Source organism: Marmota marmota, unplaced genomic scaffold (assembly GCF_001458135.2).
Source record: "Marmota marmota marmota unplaced genomic scaffold, marMar, whole genome shotgun sequence".
Taxonomy (NCBI): Eukaryota; Metazoa; Chordata; class Mammalia; order Rodentia; family Sciuridae; genus Marmota; species Marmota marmota.
In genome coordinates this window covers 11313387-11338535 of record NW_026000020.1, presented here as the reverse complement: position 1 = coordinate 11338535, position 25149 = coordinate 11313387, and the positions used below count along the sequence as shown (strand labels likewise).

Sequence of the window (25149 nt, the reverse complement as noted above, 5' to 3'; positions counted from 1 at the left end):
ATTTTCATTGTGAAATCTGACCCTGACCCACTCCCTCTGAACTTGTCTGAGATTCCAGTGAACCAACTGGAAACCCGATATATTAGGCCCTGTGGAGCCTGGCCTGGCTTGTGCACAAACCAACTCAAATAGGTGTTTCCATTACTGTGTAGGAGGCTCTGACTGGACCTGCAGGACAGGGAGACTGACTGTCCAGGGGTGAAGGGATCAGAGAGAGGAGTCTTGGTCATCACAATATCCCTACTTGTTCCCATTTTTTTTACATTGCAGACTAAATTAATTTTTGTTTATGATTTATACACTAAAACTATTCATATACATAAAGAACTCAAATAGAGTAAGTTCTAAGAGCCTCTCTAGAATTCTCTTCAACATCCCCTTTGTATTATGTGACAATTTTCATCAGAGCCAGTCCCTTGCTCCTTCTGGAATACTGTCTCACATCAGTTGACCTCAGCTGCCTCGTCCTGGAGGATAGACGTGCTCATCCTTCAAGTGGACACAGCACACATGGACAGAATGGGGGCCCAAGGCTCCCCTCCCTCTTCTTCTCCCTCCTCATCTCCTCTGTCCTCACCAGGGATCCAGAGCAGCAGCAGCCCCAGGAGCTGAGCAGGGAGCCTCATTTTGAGAAGCTGAGCTGAGGAGTCCTGCTGAGTCAAGGCCAGGTTAGTGCTGAGCTTTTATGTCAGCCTTGCAGGAAGGCCCTCCCCAGGGAGCAGCATGCAAATGCATTGGTGCATGCTGGGTGGGGAGAGTGAGGGAGGGAGGGGCCTCCCTGTGAGCCCAGGGACATCAGATATCTCCTATAGTTGGAGCCAATATGATAGAGAAGCAGCCCAGGCTCTCTGTGGCTTGGGTAGAAGGCCTTGTGATGGAAGCCTGGCTCTGTGGGGGTCAAGGTGTCCAGGGCTGCCACACTAGGACAGTACTGACCCTAAGCTAGGGAGGTTGTCTCCAGGTCAGCCCCTAGGTGGGGAATGCCAACTGGCTGGCTCCCTCTGAGCTAAGGAGAGAAGGTGACAAGTGCCACCTGACAAGGATCTATCAATGGATTTTCTTCCAGCCACCGTGGGCACTTGAGGCATTTGTAGAACTTCTGTGACTGCTGTTACCTGGAGAAACAGGGGAGTGTCAGGGACAGTGTTCGATGGCAGCTTTTCCTGGCCTAGTGAAAGCAATAAGGGCAGAAGAGTCAAAAGAAGGTGGTGGGGAAGGAAGAAGAAACCCTTGTGTCAACTGGAGATCCAGCAGCTTGTTAAGGCAATAGGAGATGTGACATGTCCACCTGAATCTGGGTGTGAAATTCCTGGGAACAAGATCTGTAAAGTCGTGAACATACTGTCTTGGTCATCTTCATGTGTGTGACACTCAGAGTCTTCCCATCACTTCCTCAGGGAAGAACCCCTTGAGGCCACTGGGCAGAATGGACAAGGGGGAGCATTCTAGGTTAGTTCTTTCTCACTGATGAGAGACCATTTATTTCCCCTGCAGCTATTTTCTTTCAGAGTCACTGGGCAGCAGGTGTCACAAGTCCTGGGTTGAACAGGAGATTTCCTTAGTAGAAGAGGACTGAGTCCAGGTTCTCCTCATGTCAGAGTGATTACATCTGCACTGATGATCTCCTGGGCCTTGCTCCAGTGGGTCACTGGTGACAGGGTTCTGGGCCCACTGCACTGGAACATGGATTTCAGACTCCTTCTTCCCTGGCTGGGACAGAGTGAGACTGTGTTGTTTTGGCCAACAAGGCTGTGCTGCTTTTCCAGACAGCCTGGGTCCTGACACTCCCTCCACACAGTGGGGAAGTTGGTGTGTGGGCCATGACCAGCCAAGGCCCCTGTCATGGTTTCTCTAGTACCAATAAACCCCTGGGGCTGTCCTCCTGTCCCAAGTGACAGCTTCCCTGAGAACACTGTGAGGAGCAAGTGGGTTTACATAGTGGTAATTTTGGATTTTGGAGGTGGGGTTCTCTGTGTTTCTTAATGAGCAGAAATAAGTAAAATGAAACAAAATGGTTGGAGTTCTTTTGAGAGGAAGAAAGCAAAAGTTTTGTGTTTGACAGGGTCCAGAGGGCTGAACAACTTAGTAGGAAGTGTGTAGGTCTGGGAGATTTGCTCATCTTTCAAATTCTATCCTTGGGAATATGGGAATGTCCTCCTGCCATGGACTGTGGGGCACTCATATTGCAGAAACTGATGGACTGTGAATCTCCTTTCTCTCTCTCTCTCTCTCTCTCTTTTTCTTTTTTTTAACCCAGCACCTTGTGCATGTGAAGCCAGTACTCCACCAATTACTCTAAGTCATCAGCCCCCATTTAAAGTGTGAATCTGATTGATTATAAGCATGGATTTTAATGTTTTATAAAGACAAAAGTGATGTCACCATATTATTTCTATTGGGTAAAAGTGATTGACCACATTGAATAAATGAAAATATTAAAATTTCTTGGTTGTTAATAACATTTCTGGTTTAATGCTAAAATTTCATGAAATGTTAAACAATTTGCTTTGGATATGAAATGTCTTCAGATATCAATAATATTTGGTTTATTAATGTGTTTTATGTTTTTTGTTCCATGTCCTGGCGCATCATGTTATTTTATAATTTGTTATTTCAATGTGCTTTCACAGCTCCAAATCTGACATCTGGGAGGACTCTCCTCTCCATCATGTTTATTGTTTTCATTCCTAGTCAAGTGATCCTTCTGATTTTGGGTGCAGAACCTCTGACTCTGTGGTCTTGGGCCTTACAGGACCACGTGTGAGAATTCAAAAGGACTTGGGGTGGCCGTACCTCCTCAGAGGCTCCATGTGGCTGCTCAGCAGTGAGGCTGTAACTGAGCCAGGCTGGTGGCCCTTCCCCTCTCCAACATGCACCTTGGAATAGCAGCCTTGGCAGGGTGGGGGCAGCCCACTTTCCAGGGGATCCTTCTTCTCCCTCCCCCTCCCTGCTTACTCAGAGCCTGCTGCAGTCCTGGCAGTCCTGGGAGGATGGTGTTCAGGGTCCTGGTCACACTGACCCTAGCTGAGAGCCTAACCCCTGGCTTGAATGGGGCCCTGAAGGGCTCCCAGGGATGGGTTCTGGTCTGCCTTCTGGCTGTGGCTGCAGAGCCAGGTCCTGAGCTCTGGTGTGGGCAATGCTGTCACAGCCTCAGGGTCAAAGTGGCCACAGCTCAGGCCTGTCCTGGTCATGGGTAACGGAAACTGGCCCCAAGGTTGTCACTTCCCTTTGTCTCTCTTTCTTATTTTACCATTTCCTCAATCTTCCTTCCTCCCTCCCTCTGTCCCTTCATTTCCACAATTTTTTTCTAAATTTTGTTGTGTGTTTTTAACTTTTAAATTATTATACAAGAATTCTTGATTTTAGGTGTCACTTCTGAAAAACTCAACTCAAATATATTTCCTATGATTGCTGAACTTCATCTATCTATCTATCTATCTATCTATCTATCTACCTACCTACCTATCTGGTATTTCAGCCTGTATATATAGCCTATCATTTCTTAAAAGTCAATGTATTGTAATATGTTTCCTCACATTTCTGAACTCACTCTCTCTCTCTTTCTCTCTGTCTCTGTCTCTCTCTCTATATATGTATGTATATATGTATATATACATGTATAATATGTATTTTAATTCATGAACTTAGCCTGTCATTTCTGTACAATTAAACCTATAAATATCACTTTGATTAAAACTAAGCCCCTCTCTCCATTATTGAGTAGATTGCATTCTTTGAACTTCTATGTTGAGTTCTGTGTTTTTTGTTCCCCAAACTATACTTTCTGGTATTTTTATGTCTTAAATTATAACAAATACTTCCCTCACCCTTGCAGTACAGGTTTTTTGCTTTCTTATTTGCTAATGGCTTTGCAAGGCTCCTGCAGGCTCAGCCCTGCTGTCCACAGTTTATACATGAGGACTTTGCAATGAGACCTGAGCTCAAAGGCGGACAGGGCCAGCAGGTTGTTGTCTTAGACACAGTTGTGCATTTTCCTGTGGCTCTGGGCCTCTAGTGAGAGGTTTAAGTGCTGGATATCTTCAGATTAATAGGTTTATAGGGCAGGCAAGCTAATTTTTAGATATAGTGAGAAAAAATGACTAGTTCCCATATGGACCTAATTGTGTGCTGACTTTTAATACTAATTGAAATTGAATATCAAATGAAATGATCCAATGCATATGTGAAAAATGTGTGTGTGTGTGTGTGTGTGTGTGAGAGAGAAAGAGAGAGAGAGAGAGAGAGAGAGAGAGAGAGAGAGAGAGAGAGAGAAAGTTAATGGTCCATTCCTGATTTTTCTGACCACAGGTGCTTGTTAGGACAAGGTGATGTCCCAGTTTTCAGGCTCCCTGGCAGTGTCTGCAGGAGACATGGTCACCATCAGCTGCAAGTCCAGCCAGAGTCTCTTATCCAACCACAGGGACTACATGGCCTGGCACCAGCAGAAGCCAGGACAGGTCCCAGGCTGCTGAACTCCTGGGCATCCATGTGGGCAGCTGGGGTCCCCTGGAGGTTCAGGGGCAGTGGGTCAGGGACAGATTTCCCTCTCCATCAGCAGCCCCAGGCTGAGGACATGGCTGATTGTTCCTATAGCAGCACCGCAGTGGGTTCTTGAGGATTGCCTAGGTGAGGATGCTGGGTTATTGGTGACTGTTGGTCAAAGGCTATTGTAGGACCCTGCAGGCCACCAAAATGTCCTACCATCTGGGCTGCTCAGTAATGAGACCAGTATAAAGAATCCTTCCACCAGAGTGAGAGGCTGACTCCCTTTTAAGGGCTCTGATGTGAATCAATCAGGCTCACCCAGAATAATCTCCTTTTGACTGACTTAAAATGAACTGCCTTGGCATGTTAATTATATCTGCATAATAATCCCTTCACCTTTCCAATATTTCTGAAACCAAAAGCAAACCTCATATTCTGTCAACTGTGCCCATATCTGTGGATTAGTGAGTGTGAACATCAGCTAGTAGGTGTCTTGAGGAGGGAAGATTTCTTATCATATTGATATTTTAAAAAATTATTTCTCCAAAATAGTCCCTGTGAGAAGACCATTAAGAATAGAAGCTACTTTAGGTGATGAGCATAAGAAATGTACCTCCAGGTGATTTCTTACCCAGTTTCCCAGGTCCTCATGTTTCTCAGATTCTTGTCAAGTGAGAGAAAATTCAGATTATCTATTGCTTTAGGAACAAATATAAACACATGAGGAACAAGTAATGTAATCATAGGTCTCTCAATATTTTTAATAGTAAAGAAAGAAGAAAAGTTTAATATCCATAGCCCAGTTTCTCTTTCAACAAACTAATAAAAGAAGAGGCGACCAAACCCAAATCAAGGAAATCAAATTATAAATACCAAATCCTGAAAGAGTTTCTCAAGATGGTCTTGGGTCAGAGGAAGGTGGCACTGTCCACCTGCCCCTCAGCTCAAGACTGTCAATGGGAAGCTGTAACTTTCCATGGGGACTCTGCCTCAGAGCTGCTCTGGGAGCTGCACATCCCCTGTGAGCACTCTGCAGCCTATAGGATCCTGTACAGAGCTGAGAGCTGCTGCAACCAACTTTGGATGAACTTTTCCTGAATTTCATGATTTTACAACTTTTGGAGAGCTCACAAAGCTGTTTTGGAGAATGTCTGTCAATTAGGATGTTTGTCTACCACTCATGGTAGAGTTTAGCTGCTGCATCTCTGGCAGGGATATCTAGAAATGATGCTCTTCTGTTAGGGCTCCCTAGTGGGTGGTGCCTGATTTCAATCTGTCTCACTACTGCAGATGTTCACATTGATTCCTGGGTTATAGGAATATTCCAGACTTCTCTTTTGTAGTGCCTCTTTGGCTATTTGAAATGAACATGTGGCTGGGGTGTGACTAAGTGGCAGAGCACTTACCTAGTATGCTCACGGTCCTCTCGTTGATCCATCTCAAACAATAGAGCTCAAAAAGAGTTAACATGAAATTGTTGAAAAGTTCCTCAATCCTTTATAGATATCCCATTCCTCTTCAAAGTACCAGTATCAGGCTGAACTCATGGATCATCTTTTGTTTAATGGGCTAGTTTGTCCTAATTACAAATCTTGATTCTCAAGATTATCCAGACCTGGCCAGTGAGAGGCTCCTTCCTGGTAATTTCTCTTTACTTTTGCCAGGGTCTCATCATTTTTAGAGGACTTCTTTTATTCCCAACTCAAGGTGGTGCAGGGGTTTCTTATCCTAAGATTCCTTTAGTGGCAAATAAATCTGGGCACTGTGAGTGCATGTTGGGAACATGGGCTATTGTGCCTGGGTTAAAGAGAATGTGTAAATAACTCTGTCAATCAACCCATCTATGGACCACAACATCTATCATCTCCTGATATATCTGCATGCACACTCCTATCTATTCCTACATATAATTCTGAGTTTATTCTGATATTTCTGTTTCTAGTCAAAATCGTGTTTGTTCTAGCGATGTCCCTTTTTGTTTGGGATCCCTTCCACCTACAGTGAGAATCCTGGCTCTGATTGACTCTGGTGCATTGTTTCCCACCAACATTTCCCTGACTGAAAGCAACTTCTTGACATTGGCCTGCCCTCCATTAGACAGCCTCATGGCCACTGGTGAACGTACCCTGATCCTTGTCTGCTACCCCTTGCCAGGACACAACCCAATTTACACACATGTACAGATGCTGTGTCAATTGCCTTTTGTCACTTTGAAAAAAATCTGGGGGTAAAACACTTTAGAGGAGGGAAGAGTTACTCTGGGTCATGGTTTCAGTCCATGATCAGCTGGCTCCAAGGCAGAAGTATCATGGCAGAAGGGCTGGGTGGAGGAAAGCTGCTCAGCCATGGGTCCAGGAGGTAATAGGAAGGGCTCAGTGTAAAGAAGCACCCTCCAGGGCACAATCTCAGTGACCTCCTCCTTCCCACTAGGTTCCCCCCCCCAAATCCTTTAAATCTTTGGCCCTTCAAATGGATGAGTACCGAAATGAGGTCTTCACCCTGTGAAACTTTGGGGGACCCTTTATATATAAACTGTAACAGAATCCTTCTTTCCACTGCCTATGTCCCCCACCTGCCCACTGGGGCCACAGTGCAGTGTGTCTTCCTCACTGTGCTCAACATTTGACCTGCACAGGGGCCTGCACTAATATCATCTGCATGAGAGGACACCCTCCTCCCCTTGCTCCAGTGTCTCCTCCACCACCCAGGTGTATTCTTGCTACAGTAGCCTGGAGGGTCTTCCAGCCCAGTCCACTGACACACCTTTCTCCTCACCAAGCATGTGCCCCCAGCCTTGCACCAGCCTCTGGGGACAGTGTACTCTTAGGAACTGGGTGAGATTTGGTGACAGGATAAAGACAGGTTAGGAAACATGGTAGACTCAGGGCAGAGGAGCAGCTGGTCCAGGAGACATTTAGCTTCTGAAGCCAAAGCTCAGGTGGAGCTGGGGGAGGGGCACACACAATAATGAGAGAATCTCAGGGAACAGGTGGCCTGATGGGTGAAGCAGCCTGCAGACAGGGAGGGAGCTGACCTTTCAGGTGTGGAAATGCCAACTCTTGACCTTGGTAGCCAAGGTCAGAGAAAGTGTTGGAACCTTCAGATTGGAGCAGGACCAGAGCTCAGCTGGGATGAAGGGACAGCTCAGGCACATGGTCAATGACCTTCCCTTCCTTACCAACCATGGTGCCTGCCCTTGATGTGTTTTGTCCCTTTCTATTGCTTCCTCTTACCCCTCTTTGCATTTCTGGCTGGTAACACTGATGATTTTTTCATGCCCAGGTCTTCAAGGAGTCAGGTGTAGAGGAAGCCTCTCTGGAATAAATATTGTGCTCAGGTATAAACAGGAAGAGGTCAGTGACTCCTCCTGCAGGGTGTGGGGCTGTGACAGAGCTCAGGAACTGAGCAGGACAAGTGTGTCCTGAACCTTGATGAGACCAAGAGGTCTCTCTGCTCACAGGAATGAGGGATGGTTCTCTCCTGTGCCTCTCAGGAGACATATTTTTTTTCTAGGCAAATCTATGCTGCCCTGGCCTATGCTGGTACACCTGGGGACACTTGGCCAGCCCTTAGAGGATCCTCCCTGCAGCTGTGCCCAGCCTGCCCAGCCCTGCTGATTTGCATGTGCCCACAGCACAGCCCACTGCCCCGAGGACTCCTTAAGAGGCTGCTCACACCCTGTGCAGGAGTCAGTCCCTGTCAGGACACAGCATGGCCATGAGGGCTCCTGCTTAGCTCCTGGGGCTCCTACTGCTCTGCCTCCCAGGTTAGGAGGGACAGCACTGGAGTGCCGGGTTTCTGTTCTCGGGACTAAAAGGCTCAGGGGTCACTCTAGTTAAACTGGGCTAACTGGGCTGCACGAAATAACCACACAAGAGACACAAACACCTTTTTCTTTAGGGTTGCTGTGAGGTCTCCTCTGACCTTAAGGGTCTGCAGAAAGAGAGAGAACAAGAGCACAAGCTGACCCCTTTTATTGAGGAGAAACTATTCAATTGAGGCAAGGGGTCAGGTTTCAGGGGCTGAGTCTATCTTCATGATGTCCACTGTCAGCAGGTTGACGGACACCTGGGTAGGCCACACCCAAGGGCACAGTAAGAAGAGGGGACACACACAAGGCACTTCCATGGAAGATTCTATCCTAAACAGGGCAAGGGGTTATATTACAAAGGAACAGGTGAGCATAGCTTCACCCATGGGGCTGTAGCAAGACACACCCATTTCTGTGACTGAGAGCCTCAGCACCCAGCTGGGGAGTGTAACTCAGTCACCCATAAGGTTGGCCTCCCACATATTCCCACTTTCTTAATATAAAAAAAAGAATGTAACTGGGAAATTTTCAGTCACTTGGCTCTTGGTCCAAGGTCATCACAATCTGCTATTGAAACACAAAAAGAATTAGTAGAAAACATATTATCTTCATAATAGTCAAACACAATAATCTGGATTATTATTACCTTGCCAAACACTCATCAGAAGATTTTTAATCTTTTCCCAATTTTATTGGGACGCATTGTTTTTGGCCATAGTAACAGACATTTTCATTGCCATGGCATTAAGGCCTCTCCATAAACCATAGAGCAAAGGACTCACTCACATTATTCATTACATTGTCTTCTAGAACATCATTACTTAGTTTTCATCCTTCCATCAGCACTTATCTGACCATGAAGGAAGTTGGATGTAATTTAAGTCAAACATTAAGAAAATCCATACATTGCAAGTTTTAAGACATAGCCACAAAGACCGAAATTGAATAAGCAAGGAATAATATTTAAAGTAGTTACTTTAGGGATTATGAGACCAGCAGTTTGTCTAGGTCTGGTTAATAGACATACACCTGTTTCAAAGCCTGAATATTAACTTCAGCATATTATAGTTCTGAAATATTAGCTGGCAATAATTAATGAGGCAATAAGTTGTATTCTTATAGGCTACAGGATATTTATCATTTTTTCTCTTGACTCTCATATTTAAGGAGTTAATTAGGTCTGTCAGTAATACAAATACCCTTGGAAAAATTTATTTTAATAATCTTTCCAACAATTGTCCATAAAGGTAAATGTAGTCTTAGTCACTAAAGTCCAGCAAAATTGGCTGGCTTGAGTTTTTTATCTGCTATCTAGCATAAGTTTCTGTCACTGGTGTGGTCAATTTTTTGCTCCGCTATTTGGCTACCTCAGTCCCGGGAGCTGGTGATAACTGGCTGGTGACAAACCTCAAGTCAATGTCCAGTAGCTCAGTTTCTTTTTGGAATGTACACAACTGTTACAGGGTTTGAGTGGGGCATGCCCATCAATCTACATAAGCAAGATAATATCTATAAGCCAATCATCTTCTGCCTAATGTAACCATACTGGGACGAAACTCTATATGCTCCTAGCTGTTAGTTGCAACTGAAGGCTATTCTAACATTTTCTCCTCTTCTATTAAATTTATTGTCAAAGGAGAACCCTGATGAGAAAAGAAAGGAAAAGGAAAGGCATAGAAAAAAAAAAAAGAGTACCAAGAAAGAGAAAGGCATCCAGACATGGCCCATTCCTGTAGCTGTATTTGTCTCCTGCTGTGGTGAGCAGGCAGTCACTGTTGACTAGGTCTCTGTCACTAGGGTTCTGATCTGAGCTGGATGTGGGCAGCAAAGCAACCATGGGGCAGGAGACCTCTCTCAGAAGGGGAGAAGAATTAGGCCTTTGCACCAGTGTGTGGGGGGGTGAGGTTCTTTACCTCACCTCTGTTGGCCCCCATATTTTCTCCTGATGGCCCCTCTGCAACTGTGCCTGTCTTAGGTTGTCCCTCCCTTGAGGAATCTTACCCGTCATTGGCTAACCAGCCATTCTCTGGGGCCAAACAGGGTGATGTGGAGTGTGCATGGCATCGTCCCCAAGAGGGCTTTCTGTCTCCTTGATAGATAATACCCCCATGGCCTCCACGCCAGCATTTACCCTAGGATCAGCAAACTCAGGTTTCTTCTCCATGGAGGGCCCAGCTCACAGCACTGGGCTGGTGGGGATGCGTTCAGGAAGGAAGGAGACAGGCCATAGAAAGACAAACAGTAACATAGTGACAAAGCTGAGAGAGACAGATGAAGAGGAGATCCCTCATACAGAACTGGCCCTTAATTGGTGTTACTCACATCTGGTCCATAGCTGCTATCCATACGGATGCAGAACAATCCATTATTTCAACACTGTCTTTTTCTCAAAAGATACTTCCAGACAGTCTGTTTACCATAGAATCAATATATAGGTATAACTGACCATTACAGTCAGGACAATTAATTTAGTTTCATGGGTGGACTTTCCAGTCCACAATGCAAGACACATTAAAGGTGGACCTGGGAAATGGGTCCATACAAGTCTTTTCATAATTTTTATTTACCTGACAAGCTTGTGAAGCTGCATGGTTGTAAACTCTGTAGCTGGAAGTTTACCTTCCTATGCCAGGTTTCTCAGTCATTATAATGATGACTGGTTTAAACTCTCCTTTGATATCAGATTTAATTTACTGAATCATGTTCAGTAACATTAAGACTCTCAATATTACAATATAAGAAAAAAATTTAAAGTATTTTGTAAAATCTAGTGTCTCTCTGGGATCCTGTATTCCCCCTTTTTCTTATTTAATCAAATTGAGTAAAGGCTTGGCATAAGTCATAGTATTATTAGTTTAAGTTATAGATAATAGTACAAGTATTTAAATGACTAAGAATAGATTTACCTTTTATTGATTATTAAAATTTTTTAATGTAGACTAGTTGATCCATCCTAACAATTTAGAAAGAATCCTCAATCTTTTTGAGAAAAGGTCTCAAAATCTCTATATTTTAGAATATTATCCTTTAAATAGGTATCTCTTAATTGCCTTTAAAAAATATGATTAAGGTTATTTTTTGTGTAGGGAGCAGTGTATAAATCTTACTGTATTTTTTATGGATAATAGATCTAGTCAGAGAACTTACATAATATCAATGAATTTTTTTAAGTTTGTAACCTTTATTGTTTAAAATTAATATATAACTTTAATTTGGAGAACATTAGTCTTAATAAAATATTGTGTTTTTAAAAAAAATTTATAATTTTCTAACAAAATATGTAAAAATTAGTATCTCAGTGTCTTAGAATCAATCAATTTTAGTCTCTAAGGACAATTGTTAAAATCGGGATTTAAGTTAGTAGTTCAATATACTTAATGTTTAATCAACAATGTGAATTTATTTACCAAAATTAATCTTTGTCTTAAACAGTAAGAATTTTAGGCAATAAGGATCTTTCTTTAAAGAAATAAACTTACATTTTAATAGGTGCTTATCATGTCAAAATATGGACAAAAATCTTAGCTCACATTAGTATAGTTAAATTAGGAAAATAGCCTGAAATACCCTTAAATTAATTATAGTCAGTTTAGTATATATAAATCTCTTTTTTAATCATTCTAACTTTTTACATCATTTGTTTAGATAATAATATAAAAATCTTTTTTACTTAGGAAAATACTTTTATCATTGAAATATGAATATAAAGACCTTGTTTTACCCAAAGATGATTTCTTTCTTCTTTTTAGGATCCATGTGTGCTTTTTCTTTGTTGAGGCATCTTTTTCTTTTATTAAATTTTTTTTGGTTATACTTTGGAACAATTTCTGAAAACCTTAGACTCTATAAACAAATTACTGTACTTTGATAAGAAATATCAATGAAAATATAGTTAAAATCCTTAGATATTTTGTAGACATAATTATAATTATTTATCATCTTATGAGTTTGAACAGTAACTTTGAGAATTAGAGACTACTTGAAGATTGTATTTTCATTTAAAAACAAATTTATGGTAAACACATTTATCTCAAATATCTGTAACTGAAAAGGCAGAGTATCTGATAAATGTAAATATAAAACATAAATTATGGATTTTCTGTTGAAGAAAAACAATTAGGCAAATATATATTAACTAATCAATTAGGCATGTGCTAATTATTTTATAGATTAACAAATATAGGTTATCTAAATATCTAAAAAATATATATTAAGAATAAGAACAAAACTTATAATTGTATTAACTTTATGTAACCACGTGGTCTTATAATATTTGGATCCATTTTAATTTATTTTTAACTAGGAGTGCTCTCTTCTATGTGACGTCACTTGATGTAACTGAAATAAAATCCTTGAGTATACATATTTATTTTTTATAGTTAGGAATGAGAATAAGGATTTCTTGGTCATCACAGGAACATTGCCAGCTTTGTTCCTGTGGCGAGCAAATGCATCCTCATAACCTCCAAAATTAAAATTGAAATATAAAGAAGCATGTTTGATATCTCTCATCAATAGAACATTATTTAGTAACATAACTATAGAGAAAAGTCAGGTTATTTAACTCAGAACTAACTTAAATTTAGGGCTGCAACATAGAAATCTGTGGAATTAAATTTTGTCTGAAAAAGATATCTTTCATTAGCATTTACAGGTAGGCTCTGAACAGCTCCGGTAGAAATCTGAAACACAGTAGTACAGGTTAGTGGCTGGAAGGCGGGACTAGAAGTCCCATCTGAGTGACTGTGGAAGAACCAATCGGAAGCCCGCGAAAGTGTGGGAGGTGGGACCAGGAAGCCTGCTCTTCCAGCCAGGCACCCCATGGTTACCATGGTGATGCGAACAACATGGAGTCCGCTGCCCATTTTCGGGGCAAAAGTTCCCCAAGTTTTCCTAGCCGATTGCAATTTGATTTTGTCTGCATTTTGCCCCGCCTGGCCAAGATCTTACTGCGGTAGCAGCTTGTTCTGTCTCTCCGTCCTGCAGTTGCAGCTCGTGTACATCCTGCACTTTTTTATGTGGCACGTGGGTGCTCCAAAGGTTTTTTAGCAGCAAACGCTAGCATTACCATCAGATCTTAAGTTAGTCTGTGTTTGGCATTTAGGTCAAGTAATTCAAGGATTAAAAGCACTGTTGGCAGCAGGGGCTAGGACCCCATAGCAAGCAGCAGCTGCTAAAGTCTCTTGTCCCCAGCGGCTGACTTACAGTCATTCTGATTCATAGGACAATCATGTAGTAAAAAGGTCTGTACATACTTCCTGAGTATTGACAAAAACAATAGAAAATTGAAACTTATTTCTCTCCAGGTAAACATCACATTTTCTCTCCCTTTTTCTCACTCTCCTAGCGCAAACTTGTAGAACATAAAGGCCAAAATCTCTCTCTCTCTCTTTTTTTTTTTATGTGATGTGATGCTGAGGATCAAACTCAGGTTCCGCCCATGCTAGGCAAGCACTCTACCCCCGAGCAACAATCCTAGCCCCCCAAAAATCTTTTAAAAAGATTTATAAAAACAATTTTAAAAAATCCACAAAAGCACGCTTTCCATGGAGAGGACTCAACTTAACAACATAGCCCATCAATCATCTTAATAACTATATTTAGAGTCTCTACAATTATACCCCAATATTAAAAATTTTAACGTCACAGATTTTTCTTTTGTCTAATTCACTTACTTTCTACAATACTGCCCACAATACTCTGCAATCCTAAGCATGCTTAACTTCTGGAGAGAAATTTCAACTTCACTAACTTTCTTTAATATTTAAATTGGAGTCCCCTTAGGAGCCAGCATTTGTTACTTTTGTCCCAGCGGCTTAAAGACCTTTCGGCCCACTTTGGACACCAATTGCCGGGTTTCTGTTCTCGGGACTAAAAGGCTCAGGGGTCACTCTAATTAAACTGGGCTAACTGGGCTGCATGAAATAACCACACAAGAGACACAAATACCTTTTTCTTTGGCGTTGCTGTGACGGCTCCTCTGACCTTAAGGGTCCACAGAAAGAGAGAGAGCAAGAGCACGCGCTGACCCCTTTTATTGAGGAGAAGCTATTCAAATGAGGCAAGAGGTCAGGTTTCAGGGGCTGAGTCTATCTTCATGATGTCTACTGTCAGCAGGTTGACTGACACCTGGGTAGGCCACACCCAAGGGCACAGTAAGAGGAGGGGACACACACAAGGCACTTCCATGGAAGATTCTATCCTAAACAGGGCAAGGGGTTATATTACAAAGGAACAGGTGAGCATAGATTCACCCATGGGCTGTAGCAAGACACACCCATTTCTGTGACTGAGCGCTTCAGCACCCAGCTGGGGAGTGTAACTCAGTCACACATAAGGTTGGCCTCCCACACTGGGGATTTGCTTAGACCAATTTCATCAGTGCTGCCTGGTGTTCAGGGAAATTTTCTCTTGACATTATTAACTGTGTGCATACTTCTTCTCATGTTTTCAATTGAAGGGGCCAAATGTGACATTACAATGACCCAGTCTCCAACCTCCCTTCTAAATCTGAAGGATAAACAGTCACCATTAGGTGCCAGGCCAGTCAGGGTATTGGCAATGAATTAAGCTGGTACCAGCAGAAACCAGGGCAAGCTCCTAAGCTCCTGATCTATTATACCAACCGTTTGCAATCTGGGGTGCCCTTGAGGTTCAGTGGCAGTGGATCTGGGACAGACTATTCTCTCACCATCAGTAGCCTGGAGCCTGAAGATGTTGCCACTTATTTCTGTCAACAAGATTACAGTTTCCCTCCTGCAGTGACACAGGCCATGACAACAACCACCCAGGGAGCAGAAGTATGAGGCTGGGCTGCCCCAGCTGCTCCTCCTGTGCCTCCACCTGCTGAGGGCACAGCTCACAGGCAGCCAGACTTTGAGGGCCACAGAGAGGTTTTTCTTGGCCTTGACAAGTTCCTCTGTACCCTGTTTTTTTCTCCTTGTTAGTCCCAGTGCTCAACCATCAGATCAGGCCCACATGAGTGGATGTCCCTGAAGGTGTGTGTCCTGCTCTGTGCAGTAGTGCTCCACCAACCAGTGAGTGACAGGATGCTAAAAGAAGGGAAATCAGGAGAAGCACTATGATGAGTTCTTTCCCTGTGGGTGCAGGACCCTGGTGCTGGGTGGGCTCAGTCAAGCTGCCCAGGGGAATAGAATTGGTGTTCAGAGACAGATAAAGGCATAGATGGTCAGTTTCTATGATAGAAATTTTATTACAAAAACTATGAACAAAACTTCTTCAGAGGAAATGTTCTCTATTAGCCCCATGTGCAAACAGTCATACAGTATATAAAAACGGGCTCAACATCAATAATCATCAGAGAATGAAAGTTGCAACAAAGCAGCAGAAACCTTCAGAAGAAAGGTCATAAAACTGAACCTTGAAAAACATAGAGTGCAGCCTGAGGAATAATCTAGAACACTCTCATGCATTTGGAAATGTGAAGTGGTAACTGAGTTGGAGACCTGCCCTGACCATGCACGTACCTGTGATCCAGGTTTTCCACTCAGAGCACATGCAGATGTGCACAGATTCCCATGTGCAGGGACCTCACAGCATTATCTATGATAACTGCATCCTGAATCATCTAAATTCCAATCAAGGGAAGAATAGATAAATAGAAAAAGGGAAGTGCATGTAGTGGAATACTATACACCAGTGAAAATGGCCACTGACTTCCAGAACCCTGCAAGAGTACAAAAGAGCTAGATACACCACAGTTCACTACCCATGATTCTATTTTTATGAGGATCAAAAACTGGCAAAATTTGATAATTGCTTAAAGATAGCTTACAAATTCCATGGGAAAAAGGGGGGTCAATGACTGGTTATTCTTCCTTTACAGTCTTTTTCCTAGTATTTTGCAGACATTATTCTCTTTCCTCCTGCCTGCATGTTTCTTCTGAGAATCTCTGAGAGCCATATGGAAGTTCCCTTGGATGTTGTGAGTTCCTTTTCTCTTGTGGCTTTCAAAACTATCTCTGCAAATTTTCATAATTTGTTTATATTATATTTTAGTGTGACCATCTTTAGGTTACTCCTATTGGGACCTTCAAGCATAGTTAACCTGAATGTCCATATTCCTCCTATCATCTGGGAAATTTTTAAGAATTATTACTTTTAACAATTTTTTACTCATTAAATGTCTCTTATTTTTATGGATTACATATATAGCATTTGTTGATTTTTTTGAACATTTCCCATACACCCAGTATGTTTTAGCCATGCCTTTGTTTCTTTTTCTTTATTCTCTTTTGAGTGGATACTTTCACACACTCTAATTCACAGGTGCTTTCTTCTCCAGGGTGGAATAGTTGACGTTTCTATAGCATTTTCTCATCTCAATCAGTATCTTCTTCAGCTCTAGAATTTCTGTTTGAAGGGAAAATTAATGCAGCAATGAAATTTTCTTTGTAGCAATATAGATTTATAGATGTCAGAATAAAAGTGAGTTTCAGCAGCCTGGAATAATTTGAGGCATGAGTGTGGATGGTGTGTGTGGTCACTACTTTGGCCTGTTTCTCTTTCTTACTTTATATATTTTTTCTTTTTTTTTCTTTGCAATGCTGGGCATGAAATTGAGGGCCTCATGTATCCCATGCAACACTCTACCACTGAGCTACTCACCGCTCTTGGCTCATAACTGAAACTCCAGGAACCTCACAGCAGAATTAGATTTCATGGATCCATCCTACCTATATCTTGAGCAATTAGACAAATCAAGAGAGGAGAGACAATCTGGCCCTGCCCTGCAAGTATCCTAGAGAAGGACCATGACAGTGGGATGGGGAGAGGAAGGAGGAAGAGAATCTGACATGTAGCCTAAACTATGGAGAAACAGAGAGTCAGAGACCTGGGTTCCAATGAGAAATCCCCTCAGCACAGCCCTCAGGTTCCAACAACTAGAGAGGATTTTATTTATTCACGTCCCACTGAGCTGAGATAAAGAAACCAGAAGCCCCATCTTAAAGCATCTGAAGAGATATTAAGAGTATTTAAAATACTTCTTTCATGCTGGGCCTCTTGTCTCCTGCTTTTTGCTGGGCTCAGGACTGGAGAAGGAGGATGGACACAACATTGTCCCTTGACATCTGGTTTAGACCTCAGCTCTGCCTGACATCAGTGAGTGACCTGGGTGGACATTTCTGCTCTGGCCTCTTCCTGGGATCCCAAGAGTGACAGCTGGTTTCTGGGCTTATCTCTGAGTGTGAGTGTGTGAGTCCTGAGGTGGACATGTGAGGGGGGGTTTCTTCCTGGAGCTGCAGAACATCAGTGTGGAGAGCAGAGGGCACAGGACCCTGCGGACCAGGTGTGGCTCAACTCAGGTTCATCTCACTGAATTCTCTGCTAGGATGTTCCATGCTTCGTCCACCAGAGGGCGATGTGCACCAGCAAATGAACTCACCAGAGCCTCATCCTGGAGAGGCTGATCTAGTTTTCAAGCATAAATTAAATTTTACATTTTTTTACTTGTCAGATGACAACATTATAGGAAATTAAGACAACATGGCCTCTCACTTTTGACACTCAGATTTCCTTTTATCCACTCATGGCACTTCTTATTTTACAATTGTCTCTGCAACTGAGCCCTTCTTCTGCTGCCACCTGCCTTTGCCTTCAAGAGTCATGTGGGCGAATTCTGTCCTGTGCAAGTGCAGATGACATGTTCTCCAGGTTCTGTGTTAAAAGGTTTCTACATTTTCTTGGGAAATGCTGATTTTCTGACTATAGAATTTGATTGGACTTGGTTTTTCAATACTCTCAGGAGGTCTTTCTGCTCTTCTCCCTCCACTTCCTTCCTCTCTTCCTCCCTCCCCTCCCTCCCTCCTCCTTCTCTCTCTTTTTATCTGCTTTGTTGTTTCCAGTTTGTTTTATTATTTGACCAGGAATATTAATCTGGTGTAATTAGCTTCACATTTTTTTCCTACTGAATCCACTCCAAGTAATTTATGTTAGAATAAAAGCTCTTCATTAATCCTCTGCCTATGCACAGTGTCAGAGGCTCTGCACAGCCCCACCCTCCAGGCAGTTTGCTCCTCATGAGCTATTGTCTTCACAGAGGCTCCTCCAGCCATGACACCAACATGTCATAAAGGAGGACATTGCCACGAGACCCAAGCTGTGTCAAGCAGTCAGGGGCAGCAGGATGGTGTCCCAGACCCTGGTGTTCATGTTCCTGTGGCTCTTGGCCTTGGGGGAGCAACTAAAGTACTTCAGTGACCTCAGAGTAATAACTCTGTGGAGTTGGAATAGCAATGAGAAGATGGACTGGGAAACAGTGGCCACTTCCATATGGGTCTTACTGTTTGCTGACTCAGAAGACCCTGGCAAAGGGATTGTAAATGGTATTTCAAAGCACAAATGATACATTGTGTGTGTGTGTGTATTCATAGTTCATTGTTCATTTTCCTGATTTCAGGTGCTTGTGATGACAGCATGATGAATCAGTCTCCAGGCTCCCTGGCTGTGTCTGAAGGAGACATGGTCACCATCAGCTGCAAGTCTAACCAGAGTCTCTTATTCAACCAAGGCACGATAACAGGGCCTGTATCCAGCATAAACCATGACAGGGTCCTGGCCTGATCCTCTCCTGAGTGTCCCCAAGGGCAGCTGGGGACCCAATGTGGTTTAGTGGCAGAGGGCCAGGGACAGCTTTCCACAACAGGCTCCAGGGTGAGGCAGAGTATTACTCTTAGCACCACCACATGCTTCCCTCACAGAGCTTCAGACTCAGATGTGAACCTCCTACCAGGCCAAGGGTCAGTGAGTCTTTGCCAACTGCTTCCTCCTCAGAGGACATTCAAGTCTCCTTCTTGCTGAGACGTCACATGTTTCTGATTTATTCCTTGAATAGTTTGCAACACTCAGGAAAAAAATTAAGAAAATGTGCCTGTTTTAGATCCTAACCTAATTAAAAATAGGACAAATCTGTGACCCAACTATCCCTCTGCTGGACATTAACTCAAGGGAACCAGATCACCAACTGTTAAAGATGACCACACAGCCATGATCACTGCAGAATTCTTCACAGTGTCTATGAGGAGACAGTCAAAGGCTTACTTGTTGGGTGACAGGACAAAGGAATAGCTCTTTACAGGTCAAAGACAGGAGAGAGCACAGTTAGGAGGCCATTGCCAACACCCAGGTGGGCTTGGTGGGTTCCTTGGTGCAGGGAGATTAAAGTGGGGGGAGCAGTGAGGAGTGCATTTTGGAGATGGAGCTCTCTATCAGGACCCCCTCTCTGATCTGCCCATCACTGAGTCCTTCTCTCTCAAGACTTCTGCCTACACTTGAAGAAACTGCTACCACCTCCCTTCCTCTGGTTTTCTGAGGCTCTGGACCTGCTCAGAGCCCTGGCCCTATCTCCTGAGGAGTCTGGGTGGTGGGCCTTTATCCCCAGCTTCTCTTCTGCAGGGAACTGGAACCCTGACCCTTCCAAGTGAAGGGCTCTGTTCAGAGGCCAGTCCTCTCTGCATGAAGACAGGGGTCTCTGGTGTTTAGAAGTCACCTGTGCTCTGGCCTCCTAGGAGATGCTCAGAGTAGGCTAAAGCTAAGGAGGCATTGGCCCTGGAGGCCAAGTTTAACAAGCTCCCCAATTTTGAATTTGCATGAATTGTATTTGAATACAACATTAAAGAAAACTAAATGAATGTAAATATACTTCAGTATTAAATAAAGTGAGAATTAAAAAAAAACACAGGATCTATCTTGAACATGAAGACACAAATAGGGAAAGGTTTGTGTTGTGGCATTTTGGTTTTGAAGGATACTTCCATGCATGGATTGTCTTTTATTTTATCTTTCTTTCTTTCTTTCTTTCTTTCTTTCTTTCTATCCATTTATTTTTGTCGTAAAAATAGATTGATAGATATCTGGAGATGGCAAGGGGGTTGAGAGAGGAGTGGTAAGCTGGTATTTAAGGACCATCTCAGCAGGGGACTGCATAGCTTCTGCAGTGCATAGAGCCACCTGTGTGTGGTGCTGTCTTCAGTGGGCTGTCAGGAGTGTCTCTCATGAGGGCAAAGCACTAGGGGTCCCTTTGGATGAACCAAGTCCAGGTCCTGGCACAAATGTGTTGTGTTCGAGTCAGTTCCTCACATGTAGAATGCAGACAAAGGACAGGCGTGGGGTCTGACTCTTCATAATCTTATATTCTGAGATGCTGAAGCAGCTCTGAGCCTTTGGCCCCACTTCACAGGAATCCTCACAAGAGGAAGGCAAAGTGCCTTGAAAAAGGAGTGACCTTCAGGGGGCCGTGCAAAGTGTGTGTTGGGCCAGCAGAGTGCAACAGAGAGCACTCTCCTTTCAAGGTCCCCTTCAGATCTTGCAGCTGTTCAGGGACCCTGCATGAGAAGGTGTCTGCACCATTTCTGGAAAATTAGAGAGAGCTGGAGAGTGCAGGGGACACTGGGATTGCTCCTTGTGGGGTTGGGAGGCTACTGTAGACTGGTTTTGGTGCTCATTAGCGGGAGATTTTTTTTTTTTTTTTTTTTATGGCTCTTCTCATTTTAGGGTGGGCAAAGCTGAAGCTCACTATGTGGTGTGAGCCTGGGCACTGTGAAGCCACCTGACCTCAGGGAGCATCTCTCTGGAGTGACTTCTTACTTGGAAGTCTCATGGAAGTAGAGATATGTTTAAGTTCATACACACAGACAGAATAATAGGTGCAAATTTTGTTATTTGTGATGAGAAAAAGACAAAGTTTACAAGCTGAGGTTCAAACTGTTCCAAGAGACAACAGTGGGGACAGGAAGGTATTTGTTCACTTCACACTGACCTTAGATGACAAAAGAAGTCCATCTTGAAGGAGCTCATGGAATAAGTTCAGCATATTTGGAAAGATGTATGTTGGATGTCTTTGATCCTGCTGTTTCTTGGATCTGGACTCTGAACTGGAGAAGGAGGACAGGGTTCCCCCCCCCAAAAAAAATCACTCTTTAACCAGGCAAACCATGAAAGAGAAAACAAAAGACACCCTTTATTTTTACAGAGATAAGTCAGCTCATTAGCACTCTTACACTTCATGGACAATTCAGGAACTACTGAACACTTCCATCCATAGACCTTGTTTCTGTGATGCTAACATTATGTAAGGTGCATGCATGTTTTCATCACCCAGTGCAACAACATTACTTTGTACGAACAATGGACAATACAGCTTTGCCATCATTTTCTTTTAAGTTCTTACTGTTTCTCTGCATGCATTGGATAATTTTGTGTAAAACATTGCTCCAACCCAGCAGCTAAGCTATTAGCATTTTAACTTCCCCACCACCTTGCCTTTCTGTGTGTGAGGAATCAGGCCGTGGCTTCCTGTGTGGCCCTGGCTCAGGGTTGGTCTTGAGCATGTTGTGGGATGTTGGTCAGTGGTGGAGCAGGTGCCTCTTGGGCAGAAGCTCTAGTTTCCATTCCCACAGCCAGAGGAATGACTTTTTCCACTCTATGAAACAGTATAATTTTAAATTACATTTATTTCCCTTTTTTCTGCTAACACACTGCTTTTCAAGCTCTTCAGGTTTATGTACATCTCGATCTGCACAAGATACTGACCCATTGTTTGTGCAGCCAATATTAGTGCAAATTCATCCACTAATTCATGCCTCCCTGTGTCTGCCTTTTACACACCTCTGCATCTCTCTGAGTGATTGCTCCTCTGTGAGCAGCGTCTTCAGTGGTTTCTCCAAACAAGGATAACTAACTGTCTGGTTTTAATCACAGTTTCCCTTCACCACAATTGCTTCTTTCACCTTTCTGGGATTCCAGATATTTAAAAAATTACTTATCCATATTTCTTTTTAAATTTAAAAAATTGTGAATTATTTTTCTTCCACATAAATAAATATTCACATATAAATTTAATACTTATCACAAATAGGACCTTGGAATTTCAGTCACATTCACCAGGAGCTCTATTATCTAGGAATTAACTTCATCACCATGACACAAACTCCCCCCCTCTTGATGACTTATGAGTGACTTTTCCAACTCTGATCCTTTCAAAGATGAAGGCAGGGAGTCAAGGGTGTCAGGCAGGGAGAGTGGAAACTGCATCCTCACTGTATCCCTGCTGGACACTGTAATAACAAGGTTGAGTGCCCAATTAATAAGCCATTTCCATCATTTTCCTTTCATAAGTTATTATAGGCTTAGGCATTTTTTGTGTTTGTGATTAGATTTGAATCCCAATTTCACAAAGAACAGCATTTGTAAGCATAAAGGGACCTGCAGAAGATCCCTACACCAGCCCTGCCTGCACCAGAGTCCTGCCCAGGGCCCATGTCCTGCTCTTCCTGCAGTGTCCAAACTCATCCTATCTGCTCATTCAGAAGGTCCCCGGACACCTCTGTGTTGTCCTCCACATGCCAGGCCAGGATGTTGCAGCTGACAGGGTTACTCATGGGTGTGGCCTGAGCTGTGGCCCAGGCAGTCATGGTCCACAGCCCTCAGCTGCACCTGTTCCCTGAGTTCCCAACACCTTCCTCTCACAGGGCAGAGAATCTTCTGAGCTGCTGCCCAGAACTGAGCTCCTGTGGCAGCTGGGCCACCCAGGCAGGGAGGTTTTTGTTCAGGGCTGCACCACTGTGGAAGGAGCATGTGTCCCTTGATAGCAGTGATACACTCCACTATTCTCAGCCTCCACCCTGCTGATTCTCAGTGTGAACTCTGTCCCTGACCCACTGAACCTGTCTGGGACCCCAGTGAACTGGTTGGAAACCTTATATATTAGGCCCTGTGGAGCCTGGCCTGGCTTGTGCACAACCCAGTTCAAATACATGTTTCCATTACTGTGTAGGAGGCTCTGACTGGACCTGCAGGAGATGGAGGCTGACTGTCCAGGTGTGACAGGCTCAGAGAGAGGAGTCTGGGTCAGCACGACATCCCCACTGGTTCCTGGAAAAAGAGAATAACATAGTTATTTTCAACATTATGAGACTATTTGTATTTCTTTATATATTTCCATAGAAGTAATATTTGTGATTTTGATTTATGTGGCCTAAATATCATTTTTTAAGAAAGGAATCAAGTTTTCTAAGCCATAAGTGACTCTGGAAAATTCACCTATAGCATCCCCCTTTTTTCATATGACAATGTTCATCACAGGCAGGTAATTGCTCTTACTGGAATGTTCCTCTTTCACACAGACTTACCCAGTGAAAGCACATCCTAGAGGCCAAGACTTGTACCTCTCTCATGAGGATACAGAACCCATGGGCAGAATGGGGGCCCAGGGCTCACCTCCGTCTTCTGTCTCCTCATCCCCTCTGTCCTCACCAGGGATCCAGAGCAGCAGCAGCCCCAGGAGCTGAGCAGGGAGCCTCATTTTGAGAAGCTGAGCCAGGAATCCTGGTGAGTCAAGGCCAGGTTAGAGCTGAGCTTTTATATCAGCCTTGCAGGAAGGCCCTCCCCAGGGATCAGCATGCAAATGTCCTGGTGGGTGCTGGGTGGGGAGAGGGAGGGAGGGTCGGGCTTGCCTTGTGATCCCAGGGACATCAAGTATCTTTATATTTGAAGAAAATAGTGAAACAGCCCAGGGTGCCTGTTGTGTGGGCAGTAGGTCCCATCAGAAGCTTGGCTCTGTGGGAGGTTATGGTTTTCAGGTCCTGTTACCTGAGATAGGAGAGATCCAAGGACATTCAGGTGGCCTGCTGCTCAGCATCTGGGGGGAATTCACATCCTCCTGACTTCATCCAAGATAAAGAGACAAGGTGACAAGTCCCACCTTTGAAGAATTGATTTTCTGATTTTTCTACCAGCCACAGCATGCAATTGAGCTACTTCAAGAGCTTCTGTGTCTGCTGTGACCTGGAGAAATACAAGAATGTCAGGGCAGTGTTACAGGATATCTCTTCTTAGCCTAGCAAATGAAATAGGATCACAAGGGTCAAAAGAAGCTGGTGGGGAAAAGAAACCTGTGACTCAGCTGGAGATCCTGTAGCCCTGCCCACAGCAAGAGGAGAAGGGACATGTCCACCTGAAGCTGTGAGTGTGGAATTCACATGAGGTAGATCTATAAATGGGTGGTCATCTTGTCCTAGTCATCTCCATGTGTGTGACTCTCAGAGTCAGCCAAACATTTTCCTAGAGAAGAACCCCTGGAGGTCACTTGACAGAGTGGACAAGGGAGGATGTCTTGTTAGTTTCCTCTCCGTGAAGATAGGGAATTCCTCCCCCCTCTGCTGTTCCATGTCAGGGACACTGGACAACAGGTTTACAAGTCCTGGGATTAAAAGTAGATTCCCTGCATCCACTCTCTCCATGTCTCAGGGTGATTCCTTCTGCACTCACAGTCTCCTGGGTCTTGCCTCAAGGGGCTTACTGGGGAGAGGCCTCTAGGTCATTGCACAGGGACATTAGTTCCAGACTTTCTCCTCCCAAGCTGGAGACAGTAAGCCTGTTTTGTTTTTGGCCCACAAGGCTGAGCTGCTTTTCCAGAGAGCCTAGGTCCTCTGACACACCCTTTCCATATTGTGGAACTCAGTGTGGGGCCCTGAGGAGCTCAGGACCCTGCCATGGTCTCTCTTAGTCCCTGTGAACCTCTGTGGCTGTCCTCCTGTCCCTGTGAGCAGCTTCCCTCTGAACACTGAGGAGCAGCTGTGTTTGCAGTTCTCCAGATCACATTCTTCAGGTGCCTTTTCTAATGAGTGGACTTAAAGGATATGAAAGTGACTTTCTCAGGTCTCATTGGGCAGCAATAGGCAAAGCTCAGAATTTAAGAAGGTCTAGAGGGTGGGACACCTTTCTGGAAAGTGGGTTGGGCAGAGTCACTAATCTTTCCTCTCCTTGCTCTCAGCACCTCCTCAGGCCATGTGCTGTGGTACCCTCAGGGTGTGGCCCTGGTCTGTCCTAGGTAC

At 43.8% G+C, this 25149-nt stretch overlaps 3 long non-coding RNA genes across 3 annotated transcripts in view; all 3 read right to left on the bottom strand.

The window, feature by feature from the left end:
* LOC107154076 lies at positions 1-23633 on the bottom strand. The gene is made up of 4 exons (XR_001505009.2): positions 23570-23633; positions 22972-23188; positions 19639-19641; positions 1-30 (listed from the first exon to the last, which is right to left on the bottom strand). It is a non-coding gene; the product is annotated as an uncharacterized LOC107154076 (long non-coding RNA).
* The window catches only part of LOC125618844, a 99324-nt gene that overhangs the window by 25033 nt on the left and 49142 nt on the right, over positions 1-25149 (bottom strand). The window lies entirely within an intron of this gene.
* Positions 1-25149, bottom strand: part of LOC125618846 — a 48457-nt gene that overhangs the window by 18463 nt on the left and 4845 nt on the right. The gene's annotated exons all lie outside the window — the stretch shown is intronic.